General features: G+C 32.2%; 1 long non-coding RNA gene across 1 annotated transcript; it reads left to right on the forward strand.

The window, feature by feature from the left end:
• Positions 1–1,004: 1,004 nt before the first annotated feature.
• LOC141501368 (uncharacterized) lies at positions 1,005–11,568 on the forward strand. The gene is made up of 3 exons (XR_012472219.1): positions 1,005–1,588; positions 10,044–10,146; positions 11,307–11,568. It is a non-coding gene; the product is annotated as an uncharacterized LOC141501368 (long non-coding RNA).
• The last annotated feature ends 3,520 nt before the right edge of the window (positions 11,569–15,088 follow it).

Below are 15,088 nucleotides of genomic sequence, written 5' to 3' on the forward strand. Positions count from 1 at the left end.
GACATGATAGAATAGGGACTGGACCTGTAATTTCTCTGGGGTAGAAAATTCTCAGTTCCAAAGAAAATCAGCACAGTCTCTACAGTTTGTAATCTTAGGAGAGTTGCTGAGAGCATCATGAGGGTGAGTGACTTTCCCAAGATCACTTGGGTTAATATGTGTCAAAGATGGAACTTAAACTGAAGTCTTCCTGATTTTGAAATTATATCTCTATGTTATGCCATACTGATTCTTAGGATATTGTTGAATTATAATTATGTATATATTTTGCCTACTTGTTTTAAATCTTATTTTCCTAGATAGGATCCTTAATGATGGCATTAATTTTAAAAAGTCCTGTGGTTTGATTTTAGAACTCTTGTGACTCCAACATATTTTCATATTTACCAATCCAAATGCCTCAAATCATGGTTGACAAGTTGGTGTAGTACAAAAGTGTCATTCATGAATTCTTCTTTTTCAGTTATTTTCAATCATGTTCAACTCTTCTTAACCCCTTTTGAAATTTTCTTGGCAAAGGTATGGAAGTGATTTGCATTTCCTCTCCCAGCTCATTTTACAGATGAAGTAATTGAGGCAAACAGTGGTAAGTGAGTTTCCCAGGGTCACATAGCTAGTAAGTGACTGAGCTCTGATCTCAGGGAGATGGAGTCTTCCTGACTCCAAGCTATCTGCTCCATGCATTGCACCACCAAATCTTTTAGAGGTTCAGATTGTGATATTAAGCCAGTTTCTTCATCCTTGGCAACTTATTCATAGGAAAGAGATAGTCACATGATTTCCAAGATCTTTTCTAATATCTTCTGGGGCTACATCCAAATAATGATTGTCCTGTGTCTCCTTGAAGAAGACATCCTCTGAAAGTGCAAAGTAAAAAGAGTTAATTCAGGAAAATTATCCACAAAGCCTATATATCCTATTTTTAATTGAATCAGAATTACCTAAAGATTCCACAACTTGAGACTTGGAATTACTTATCCCTTTTGAAAAATTTCTGCCACTATTCTTTGCTGTTTTACTTGATCAAATCTTTGATCTCTGCAATACAGATCATTTTTATAGGCAGTCTTTGCAAGATTGCTTTATTAAATGAATGCCGTTGTGAAAAAGAGATTGAAGTTAATCAATTAAATCTGTAGGGAGAATGTATAAGGAAAGTAAAAATGAAGGTTTTTAAGCTAATCAAGATTTTGAGAGCTACAGCTGCTATACATTTGTATAACCATAAAGCTGAAGAGTGACTAATTTATAAGCAAATTGGTCACTAGTGTAATCCTGCCTAGGACTGTAAGAAAGCCAATCTGAATTAGCTACACTAGGATTTCTTTGGGGTACTTGGTTTAAAACTTGTTTATTTTGAAGGGAAAAAAATAATGTGATGGTAAAAGTTATTCAAACTTGAGTGTATTACATATTATGTTTCATTAATATGAAATCATGACCAATATTGATCTTCATTTTCATAGCTCTCTATTAATTTTCTTTTGAGTGCTGGATTCAATATCAGTGTGATGGAGTAGAAGGACTGAAGCCAGGCTCTTGGGAGAGAACTGAATTTGAATCCCCTCTGATATTTGTGTGATGTTGGGTAAGTCACTCCCATAAGCTTTAATGTCCTTAAGTGTAAAATGAGTCTAAGAATACCTAAAGCATCTGCTTCTTAGGAGTCACATTGTTTAGGAATAAAGAAGTTGTCTCAGAGATGTAAGGCATGGGTTCTTGCTTCTGAGGAGTATAGACTCTGTGATCTCGAACATGTCAGTTAAGTCTGTGCTAAAGTCTTCTTCTTAAGACACTTATATTAACAGATCTGCCCTGAATTAGGGCATTTCCACTATGAGAGTTTCCCACATCAGTGAAATCACAGGTCTGGATCCAAAAAATAAGTACCTATCTCATAAAATTTTTGTGAAAATGTAATAAGGAACTATATGTAAAATACTTTGTAATCCTTAAACAGTGATAAATAAACATCAGCTATTACTATCATATCTAATTCCAGTTGATTTTATTATAAGGTGGTAAGGCTGGAAATAATTTATTGTACTGTGTATTACTCTTCTTCTAGTATATTAAAGTGAACTATGGTTGGATGACATCCAAACCACACAGGATGTTATGAGGATAAAATGAAGTAATATTTTTGGTCACAAATTTGGACTAATGGAGACTAGCTAGACCGTCTAAAATAATGAAATGTCTGAATTATAAAACATTTTACAAGAAATGCTTTTATTAGTTTTAAGTACATATAGTAATGCCAAGGTAGCTAATAAAGTTTTGCCAAGTTGAGACAGAGAGGCTGGGTAAAATGAATGTTTAGATTATTATTTTGACCTTTCTTCTAAAAATAACATTTTTCTAAAGTTCTTGAAAATACTTTATATATCATACATGTTAGAGTTGAAAGATACTTCTATTGAAGTCTAGTCTCCTCCCTTCAGAAAGCAGAGTTATTATACCCACTTTATAAATGAATTATTTGAAGACCATGGAAGTTAAGTAGCTGGCCCCAGACTAATGAAGGGTAGACCCTTGGCTTCCTGTCTATTAATGAAATAATCTTTCCACTACATCATACTCCCTCTTGAAAATTTCCAGGTGAGGTTAATATACATTTTTCCCAGAGATAATTCAAGGACAAACACTAGTCCTGAATTAGTAGGGGCTAAATAATGAGGTTTTGCTGTTATAAATGCTGTCATTGAATTAAACTAAGAGTTATAAGACTAGTTCCTAGGAAGTGAATTAACTTACCACAGCTATTAGAACTCCTGATAAACAGTGGTGACTATTTAGGGTAGAATAGATTCCACTTATACTTTCTTTCAACATGGAAAATTAAGGAGAGTAGGTATTCTGTATCTTTTCACAAATGCACATAGAAATAATAGCAATTTTATTGAAAAAACATTAATTTTATTTACAATTTGACATGCACATTAGAGAACAATATAAAAAGGCAAAAGTCTAGGTATAATTTAAACTATTTTATTTTTGGGGGGGGGGTTAGGTTTGTTTTTTTTTTTTTGTAAGGCAAATGGGGTTAAGTGGCTTGCCCAAGGCCATACAGCTAGGTAATTATTAAGTGTCTGAAACCGGATTTGAACACCCAGGTACTCCTGACTCCAGGGCTGGTGCTTTATCCACTACGCCACCTAGCCGCCCCTTAAACTATTAAATTTGCTAACATAAACTTTTGCTTCCTTATGTTAGCTTCCTTCACATACAAGTTGTCTCCTGTCTAATTCACAGTTTATTCTTGGGCAAAAGCCCTCCTTAGAAGGGTTTTCTTTGTTCAGAACTATCATTACAGATCCTGCCTCTGCATTGCCTTTCATCCACTGAAATGTACGACCAAATTGGAAGATCTTCTCTTTTTCCTCCTGTATATGACTTGCTCTTTTGTAATATAAATTTATAATTTCTTAAAGGAGATAATGTCTTCTTTGCCCCACCTCAGAATATTACAAACCATTTTAAACAAAAAAGAATGTAATTTAAATAAGTAAATTTGTATAATTTTCTTTACTATCACAAAAGTTGGGAAAGTAGTTCATGTGAAAGTCCACATAAATGCAGGATATTTCTGTTAATTAAATTTTATATGGATATATTTGATTTTAATTCCTTATAATATTTTGATGTGATAAAAAATTTCAATTGTCTTTTTAGAGAAAAATTTCTTTGTTATTGTATATTGAATACTACATTAAATGTTAATAATAACTAACTTTTTGACAGTCCTTTACATACAACAATTCTGCAAGGTAAATACTATAGGGTTTCATCCCTTCCATTTTATAGAAGAGAAACTGAAATGAAGGAGGTTGATTAACTTGGTCTAATAAATATATGAGGACTTCTTGATTCTGAGTCTAATGTTCTACCTATTACATATTGTCTAAAAAATATTTTGACAGACTATAGGAAAAACAAAAATTTATATTTTATTTCTTTAAATGAGCTCCTCTTACTTGGAAAAGCAGAACTTTCATTTAATATCAATGTATGATTAATCAATAATTTATTGTGATTAAATGAAGTAAAATATGTAAGTGTTTTTCTGTGCAAACTAATTTTAGTTGCATTGTTGTTGTTGTTATTATTATTATTATTATTATTATTATTATTATTATATTGGATACATTTAAAGGCATTCCTGCCAAATTCCTGCCATAATATTTTGCTTCATGCTTCAGTCTTCCACTGGCACTTCAAATCCTGCCCTAGGGCTTAGTACTCCTCACTGCTAACCATACTTCAGTACTCCTAGACATGCTACCATAATCCAATCATTTTCCTACCATATCAATGGAGGTCAATCTCCCAAACCTACCTCTTGCTCTGAAAACAGTCATTGAATCTTTAAAGGAAAGGATCAAAAAATTGCCCTATACTCCACTATCTTTGGGTCTGCCTAGATCAAACCACTCCTCCCCTGTGTTCTCTTCCCTAAAAAATTGTAAATAAACTCCTTGTTTTGTGGATTTGTATCACTAGGATTAACAAATTACCTGACCTATAAGAAGTTCATAATCAATATTTTAATTAATTTTGTATTGTATTTTAATTTTATTAATATTACTAAAAATAATTTTAAGATGATCTTTTATGATATATAGGAGCTATTCTAATCATTAAAATATCATTCTGTATTTCTCTCCTCCATTCTCTACATTTCTTTTATTTCTTTTTTACTATTTTTGCTGAGTAGAATAGCCATAGCAAGCTATCCTACCACTTTGTTGGGTTTAATAAATAATAAAATGTTTCAGACTATCCATTTGATGATGGTATATTTTAATATTGTAATGTTGTCAAATATTTGAACAGTACTAGAGAAGCAAATGACAAAATTAAATGTCAGATTTGTTATAAATAAAAAAAAATTGTTGAAAATCAGCTTTTCCTAAGTTTAAAATTTCAATTTACTTAAAACTCAATACTTTGTTCTTAAATGCAGAAAAAAGTATCATGTGACTATCCTAAGAATCCCTCCAGTAAGAAATTCTTCTATATAGAACAAAATAAAATAAAATAAAATCAATAAAGAAATTTATGAATCTTGGAAGAAAAAATGAAAATCAAGTTTTTATAATCTGTAACTAAAATATGGCCTTAATAAATATTTTACACTAAAATTTTAATATCAGGTTATTTTTACAAAGTTATTCTTCAAAATTCCTTCACTGCTTCTTTTGAATTTCATGACTCAAGGGATCATATATACAAGTTTATTGCAATACTTTCATTAATTTTTTAAAAATTTAAAGTGGAAAATATATGCTTGGTCAGCTTTTCCCCCCAAATGAAGAAAACAATAGTAAATACAGATTAACATTAGGGAAATATTTAAATCAGTAATCTTGGACTCTGTCCTAGAATTCAATTGCCAGAAGACTCTCACCTATATAGTTTTAATTAACATCAATGCCAAATGGAGTATTGAATCAGTCACTGGAAAGGGATGCAAAATTTCAACAATGAAAACTTTGTTGCACTGTATCTTGGTAGATGCCATCAGTAAGTCTCTTCCTTGGAATTACTCTAAAGATGTCAGTCAAAAAGTATTTTGTATGTGAATTTGACTCATGGATTTTACATATTAGTTTGCTCTGTATTTTTAAATGTGCTTAACATGTCATATAATTGTGTTTGTCTGTATTTGAGTCTTACCTCTTTATTAGACTTTAAGCTCTTTGAGAGCAGGGAACAAGTCCTACAAACTCAATATTCTTCCTAACATGTAAAATCAAGTTTTTCACATGGAAGGCACTTAATAAATTCTTTTTTGAATGAAAGTGAATAAATATATTTGATATTTTTTGGTCACCTTTGAGTTTTTTGTTTATTCTTTGGTATTGCTAAGGTCTGAGAGTATATGTAGCATCTGAAATAACATTTTGCTGAAAACATCATTACCTGTAGATCATAACCAACCTCCTCCCATTCCCTGCAACTAATGTTCTGTTGATGTTTTGTTGCTATAGAAAATGAAGTACTGTCCTTTGATGAAAATCCCAGGGCTTTATTTCAGGCCTGAATCAAGCTACTCTTTTTATTTTTAGGGTTTTTTTTGCAAGGCAAATGGGGTTGAGTGGCTTGCCCAAGGCCACACAACTAGGTAACTATTAAGTGTTTGAGGTCAGATTGGAACTCAGGTACTCCTGACTCCAGGGCCAGCAGTCTACCCATTGTGCCACCTAGACACCCTCAAGCTACTCTTGATAGAAACCTTCTAAAATTCTCTTCTTTTTAATCTTCTATAGCATAATAATACTTTGAAGAATTCCAAACTTTCTGGAAAAATAGATTTGACTTTAAACTATTTGATATTTTTGTGATGGCTAAAATTCTACTCACAAAATGTGAGTTTCAACCAAGTCTGAAGAACCGTAATCATTTATTCACAGCTAAGATGTTCAACAATTAGTACACATATATCATATCTACTCACACAAATATACATATAAACACACACCCTGGCATTTCCCAGAATAGCAAGGTGACCTTTGGGATAGGCTCACTCTATCTTTGTGTTAATCACTGAATATTTTTTAACTTTGTGAATTTTTTGGTATGTTGTTCTTTTCATATAGAAGTTTGTCAGTTTTGCAAGGGAAGAAGAAAATAGATTGAATATAATAATTATAACTACCAGGTAGCTTTGACTTATATCTTTAGAAAAATGTACATACTGAAAAGATACTAAGTTCACAGATTCAAAATAAAAAGATGTACACATCTGTGGCTACTATTGAGGCTTATAAACTTTAGTAGTTCCTCCACTATATGTTACCATGACACTAACTAGCATTAGCAGTAGCCAATCAAAGTCAATGAGTATCAAGATAATTTCCTGTGCCATTGATGTAGTTGTTGTTCCAAGGTCTTTAAAAATACTCTGAAATCTAATATAACACATTTGAGAGTCTACCTACCAAGATATGCAAATATAAACCAATGTTAACAGAAATAAAGACAAACCTAAATAATTCAAGAAATATTAATTGAAAATAGGTAAACCAGGTCAATATAAAAAATTACAATAATACCTAAACCCATTTACTTATTTAATGCCATACCAATCAAACTATCAAAGAATTATTTTATTAAAATTAGGAAAATAGAAAAATTCATATGGAGGTACAAAAAATCAAGAATTTCAAAGAAAATAAAAGGGGAAAGTGAAAATTAAGGGCATCTAGCAGTACCAATCTCAACTGATTCTACAAAGAAGTAGTTCTCAAATGCAATTTGGTAATTGTTTAAAAATAGATAAATTAGTAGAACAGACCAGGTATACAACTTGAGTTTTGCTCAATATTCAGTGAACATAAAGACCTTTGTTATTCACGTAAAGAACCACTTAACAAAAACTGATGGGATAATTGAACATGCAATGTGGCAGACATTAGATTTAGACCAGTACCTCTAACTCCAAATACATGTATGTATATATATATATATATATATATATATATATATATATATATGCAACTTAGATATATTAACATGTAAACATCATAAGTAATTTAGAGAAACAAGGAAGAAGGTATCAGATTGTTTGCAAGGGAAGAGTACGTGACCAAACAAAGAATATAGAGGATCACAGATGATTAAATGTATAGTTTTGATTAAAGTATGCATTTTTGTACAAATAAATCTAGAATAACTAAGATTAAGAGAGAAAATATTAACTAAAGGAAAAATATTTTCTATTAAAGTTGTCTGATAAAAGTTATATTTTCAAAATAAGTATGGAACTGATTCAGATTTTTTTTTTTTTAGTGTTTACAAGGCAATGGGGTTAAGTGGCTTGCCCAAGGCCACACAGCTAGGTAATTATTAAGTGTCTGAGGCCGGAATTGAGCTCAGATACTCCTGACTCCAGGGCCGGTGCTCTATCCACTGTGCCACCTAGCCACCCCAATTCAGATTTATAATAACAAAAGCTAATTAATAAATTGTCTAAAGATAAGCACAGAAAGTTTTAAAAGAAAGAAAGTCAGGTTATCTGTTGCCTAATTAAAAAAAATGATCCAAATCATTGCTTACAAATGAAATTCCAATCAAAGTAATGCTGAGATTCTAACATAGCCATCAGTTTAAGAAAAATGACCAAAAAAATAATCACAACTTTTGAAAGGCTTCAAGAAACCAAGTATACTGATGCACAGTTGGAGGATCTCTGAATAGTCATATCCTGGAAAGCAATTTAGAATTACACACAAAGCATGACTGACTAAAGAATATCCCAGGGGTGGCTAGGTGGCATAGTGGATAAAGCACCGGCCTTGGAGTCAGGAGTAGCTGGGTTCAAAGACACTTAATAATTACCTAGCTGTGTGGCCTTGGGCAAGCCACTTAACCCCATTTGCCTTGCAAAAATGTAAAAAAACCCAAAAAACCTAAAGAATATCCCACTATGACTTTTCCAGGCCTCTTCTCTAAAACTATCAAGGAAAACAGAAAAAAGTCTATATGTACAAAATTAATACTATAGCAACTCTTTTTATGGTAACAAAAATCTGCAAACTTCCATTTTACTTGGACCTCATAAGAAGTTGTCTCCCCCTTAGACCACCTTTTTCTACCCAACCATCACCAATATTTCCCATTCTTCTCCACCATCTGGATGTTATCCTTCCTATTTGTATCAGAAGCTCTGTATCTTTCTTCAATTGTCTTTTAAAGCAGTTCTCCTGGCACAGTTAGATGGGGTTATTCAAATTATACTTTAACATCTAAGAAAAAGAGGGAGTCCCAATTCTGTGTGCCAGAGACAAAAACATATAGTCTCCACTATACGGTGTTTCATGTTTAAGCATTTTTTCTTTTGGAAATAAGATTATCAAACATTGATTACAGGTTCTGTTCCTAACCTCATAATTATGCACATTTCTCTAGCTATAAAGTTCCAAGACACAAGCATATTCTGTAATGAATTCATCATCTACATTATTCTGTGTTCATATGTTTTTGTTTGTATATTTACACATATATGGTTGTAATAGATATGGGTTTGTGTATGTAATATATATGAACACAATTGAAAGTTCTATATATCCTAACATATATATATATATATATATATATATATATATATATATATATATATATATATATATGATATGTATATATGGTAGGATATTACTTTCAGGAGAAATAGTTAGACAGTGTTGCTAAGGACATCCAGAGCAGAATGACTCTGTACCTTGTCAATGACTATTTATGGAATTTTAAAGGTAGAAGAAACAAACTGATCCTTATAAGTGAAAGTTTTGATTTCTCTTTCAAAAAATTGTGTTATGTTGAATCTGCCAGATTGCTTGTCTTCTCAATGGAGGAAGGGAAAGGAGAGAGGAAGAAAGATTATGGAACTCAAAATTTGAACAAAAGAATATTAAAATTGATTTACATATAGTTGGGAGAAAATGAAATATTAAATTTTAAAAGAAAAAATGATGCAAGTTTTAAATTCTGTGCTTCTAAGCAAAACTCACCAGCCTTCCTCTCCTGCTTTTCTCTCATTTTTTGTTATCTTATTCACTTTTTTGTCCTTATTACCTATTTATCAAGTTACAACATAGTACACTGCATAATGGAGACTATATGTTTTTGTCTTTGGCACACAAACAGAAGGATAGGAAGAATAACATGTGTTTCATGTGGAAACTAAACTTTCCAGTTTCTAGATTGTTTCTTTGTTTTTATTTTTTGTTCCTTGTCACTCATATTATCATAACTCAGGCTTTATTCTCTTTTCTCCCTTTTGGTAAGTATAAATTATACACACACATATACATGCATGTTTATGTTGGTTTATATGTATATATTTGTTTAAATAAACATATGTGCTATATACATGTGCGTATATATTTACATATATACACATCAACAGCAATGGCATTCTATTTGTAATTCTATGAGTTCTTGCATAAGGATTTGCTTATTTAAATGTGGAAAATGTAATCCCTCACCCTATCATTTATTGGTCTGTTACATTACTGATATATCTCTTGTATTCTTTCTTGAAGGTGAATCAAAATCCATCTCAGCAATGAAGAAATCGGTTGGGAACTAATGTGCCACTGACTTAATATGTATGACCTTGGGTAAATCACTTAATCCTTACAATAGGTCTGTATTATCTTCATGGTTTAATAGATGAGAAAATAGAAATACTAAGATAGTAAGATAGTAAAAGACACACTTAAAAAAATTAAATATTTAGCTATCTGTCTAATCTGGAACATTTTAATCTAAAATCATCATTAACTTTCTGGTCTTTATTTTTATCCATGGGAATGCAAAATGCATTCAATTTGTGTTAGTAAAATAATGAATTAACTAAATTGTTAACATAACGCAACTTCAAACAACAGAAAAAATAACAAAATAAATCTTTTTCATTCCAAGTTTTAAATTTCTGGGGCAGATATTTTGTTACATATTCTTTTAGAAAATAAATATATATGCATATATATTTATATTTATGTATAAATATCCATACTGTGCTCATGTGTTCATGTAAACATGTATGGGTACATATGTGTATGTATGTATGTTTCTACCAAAGGATCAACTAAAAAAATTGTTCTGTCATCAGAAAGTGAAAGTATGTTAAAATTGGCTTACTAATCAACTTCTAGAGGTTAGTTGAGAGACATATTGACTGGTGAGTTGAGGGCAGTGATTTGCAGTGTCACTTGGTCAAGATTTATTAGTCAATATGAAAAAAAGTGAGTCCCAATACTGAGGTGGAAGAGGGGGTAGTATCTAAGAGTATACAAGTGGCAGATATCAAGATAAATGGTACAGTTGACATCCATTTTATTATTTATTCTTACTGATGGAATATTGAAACAGGAAATAAATTTCTACCATTTTCCCTGAGTTTAGTAGAAAGATTAACCTGAGTAGTCAAACTCACCACCCACAGTTTGCATGTGGTAGTAAAACTCAAGTACTAACAAGAACCAGACTGAAAAATAATTGGGGGGTGGGGCAGCTAGGTGGTACAGTGAATAGAGCACTGGCCCTGTAGTCAGGAGATCCTGAGTTCAAATCCAACCTCAGATACTTAGTAATTATCTAGCTGTGTGACCTTGGACAAGTCACTTGACTCCATTGCCTTGCAAAAAAAAACTAAAAAAAGTAATTGGGAAATGTTTAGCAAAATAAATAAAAAAACAACAAAACATAAATCAGGCTTTGGTTTTCTAAGTCAATATATATATAAACTCAAAAATCTGTTTCTATTTGAGTTTGACACCACTGGTATCTTTTTTTTTTTACAGAGAGCATCTTTTCTACAGAGAACCCTGGAATTAATTACTGATTTTGATAGATCTAGACATCTAGATGGCACCATGGTAGATTAGGGCACCTGTCCTGCAGTCAGGAAGGCTCAAGTTCAAATTTGGCAGACATTGGCTGGCTGTATATACCTGGGCAAGTCACTTAACCCTGTTTGCTTCAGTTTCCTCATCTGTAAAATGAGCTGGAGAAAAAAAATAGAAACTACTCCAGTATCACTGCCAAGAAAATCTCAAATGGGCCACAAAGAGTCAGGCATAACTGAACTATAACAAAGTTTGATATAATTGGCAAGTATGTTATTAACTCCTAATTTCAATTTCAAAAATTTCAATAGCCTTATTTTTAAACTTTAGTTTTAATTGAAAGTAAACTTCTTTACTCAGCTACTTGTATGACCTTGGATAGCAGACCATGGGTAAACCCAGGTCCAGCAACATCTGCCAACCTGTGATCTATGATACTCATAGTCACTTAGCTGTATAATGAAGGAAGGAAGGCATACTATTTCAATAGGGATTACTTTTAAATTAAGAAATTTTGTATTAATTCACTCTTAAGAAAAGCCTATCCATACAACATTTTAAAATATATATTCATGTAGTTGATATGTATTATATGTTATGTTGTCTTATTTGATATATAAAATATATTATGCATTTAAATATTATAATGTATATAATATAATATCTCATGACAGAATATAATATAAAATGAAAAATATAATAATTAAAATTGTATAATATCCATTATATATAACAAACATATAATTCAATTCATATACTTGAAATAAAGCCTGTATATATGTTTTATATACATAGGCATATATATTAATGTGTATATATTTGTATTTACATGTGCATATAACATGTGCATATAACAAAACTATAATAATCACATAAGATAAAAATTAGATGTAAAACATTTACAATCATTAGGATACTAACAGAAATTTTTAGGATACTATACTTAGAGAAAACCCAACTCCTTTACATACAACAAAGACCTATAATATAATAGTACTTGAAACATCTATCATTTTCTTCTCTACCTACTATATACCATAGTTTTTCAGATAATTCTGACATAGTCCAAATAATAAGCTCTGCAAACCTCTCTTTAGTTTAGCACTCAATGCTTTGTCTATTGTCATAAGCAAAATCCTAACAAGAAACCAAGTGCTTGGATTCCTAAATCTTGATTGAAAATTTCTAGTCAGATCTGAATTAATCAAACTTGCATCCAGAGCATGTAGGCACTTTGGGTCTAAAGGTCTTCTCTGCCAACCACCAATACACATAGAACTCTCTCAAACTCCCTTTTCCTCTATGGGAAAGTTGAAATGACCCTGCAAGGATTTGAACAAGTGGCACTAAGGAATCTAGTGTTAAAGTACAAAGTTGACATTTAATTCTCTAAGTCATACCCTCCAGCTATTTAGTGTCAGTAACAACAGTATTAAGCAAATTAAGCCCAAGAGGAAGCTTGGAGGAGGAGGAGGCAACATCAGACCTCCTGTATGGCTTAGGTCTCAAAGTAAAATTATTTTATCTAATCAGCCTATACCTATAGCCTTCTATTTCAAGGAAAATTACCAGTGAGAGTGAATTTATTCTGCAAATGAATGTAACACTGGGCATTACCAATAATATATGAAATCAAATAAAAACCCAAGACAATCTTGCTTGAGGGATTCATTTATTGTTTCTTCACTAGTGATGACATTAGACTACTTTGTGTATTTTGCAGAGGGAGCTAGTAAAGTAGCTAGAATGGAAGTTAAGTAGCTAGGAATGGAAGTTAAGACTTCAAATATGGCCTCAAGCACTTAGTAGTTGTGTGATCCTGAGCAAGTCTCTTGCATTTATCTGTTTCCTCAACTGTAAAATAGGGGGAAATGATAGCATCTATATTGCATTGTTATTATAAAGGTCAAATGAGATATTTGGGGAGAGGGGAGGTGCTTAGGACATCATCTGACACAAGTGTTAAATACTTATTTTCCTTACCCTTGCACATTGCTATATTCTCATGTAGCACATACATCTTATTTCCCTATTAACTGTCATCTTATTTAAAAAAAAAAACAGTTTAAATACCTAAGTATCAGTGAATGTGAAGTCTGAACTTCAGATACTACTGAGAACCTTTAGCTATTTGGCAGTAGAAAAGACGCCTGGACTGAGATTTATAGACCTGGTTCTAATCTAAGCTTTGACTCAATAAACATTTCTTTATTGTATGCAGAGAATTGTTTTAGTTGCTAGTCTTGGGATGAAAGTAAGAGCTAAAAGATGAGCAACCCATTGTTCTTCTGCTATGTTCCTGCCAAGAGAATTCAAGCAGATCCCTTACCACATTGGAATATCTTCCATGGTGAATTTATATGAGAATATGGATGGAAGTTACACTCTCACTAGACTGAATTCTTAATGTGATCTGTATTTTGCAGGGAACATTCATATTGGTGAGATCTCAGATGTATTTAAGTATTTGGGAAAAGACAGTGTCTGTCCTCATGGAGTTTTTAGTTCAGAAGAGAAATGACACAAACTCAGTATTTACAACACCCAATAATATATCGTAACAGAATGAAAGAGATTCAGCCTAATAAATTTTGATGCAAAATATAGAATTCTATAACTGATTGATCCTGTGGCACTGAGCCACTTTCCACTGTTGACCTCAGGTTCTTTCTCTGTACAACAAGGAGACAACTAGATCTTTAAGCTTCCCTTCCAATTTTAAGATTCTTTTTCTCTATGAATACTTCTACCCCCCCCCCCCCAAAGTGACATTCAGATCAACGACTTTCTTTTGTGCTGGAAAAGTCTTCTGAAAAGGAGAAAAAATAGAATATCAAACTTGTATGTGATAAATCCTTTATTATTCTCTCATTCACTTGCCCCAGTGTTCTTCAGAAAAATTCCAGATTTCTGCACATTATAACTCAGGACTGAGCTCTGTGTCTAAAATCAGAGATGTATATATGCTCTAAATCGTTTACACACATCTGTCTGTGCCTCTCTCTCTCTCTCTCTCTTTCTCTCTGTTTGTGTGTGTGTGTGTGTGTGTGTGTGTGTGTGTGTGTGTGTGTGTCTGAGACCAGATTTGAACTCAATTTTTCTATGTTATACCACCTTTATAGCAAGGACACAAAAAAGATAAAACTAAGGTAATTAATTCATATTAATAAAAGCATGTTCCAAATCTAAAAAACACAACCTATAACTAGGGAAACTAAAATTGAATTATTTACAATATAAAGGGATTATTCATATTGTGAAATCATTTGATCCCAGAAGGATCCAATTTAGATGTCTTTTAAATAGTAGGGACTATTAAAACATTTGGGAAATGATTAGTTTTATTTTTACTTAATTTGTCAGAATGTAGGTTAAACAGTGTGATACAAAAATAGGGATGTGAACCTGTTAGATTAAGCACTGAATAGAATAGTTGATCAACCCTTTCAACCCTTAGAACATCTATCAGAAAGTCTGACCTCTAGATTATTGGTTAACCTTCTAGACCTCTGCTCATACCACCTTATTTGCCTGCCATCCTGACCCTTATGTCCATGGGTCAACTCTCCTGACCTTTTGGTCGAATGAATTGCTTGGACTCTCTGACCTCTGACCTATCGATCAAGTCAATCCTCTTGACTTATATGGTCCTAGAACATGCATCAAACACTATACAAAGGTCTTCTGATGTGAATGTTTTGTGAAGAGGTACATTTAGTACTCTGTTTCTTGCTGTG

Source organism: Macrotis lagotis, chromosome X (genome assembly GCF_037893015.1).
Source record: "Macrotis lagotis isolate mMagLag1 chromosome X, bilby.v1.9.chrom.fasta, whole genome shotgun sequence".
Classification (NCBI taxonomy): domain Eukaryota; kingdom Metazoa; phylum Chordata; class Mammalia; order Peramelemorphia; family Peramelidae; genus Macrotis; species Macrotis lagotis.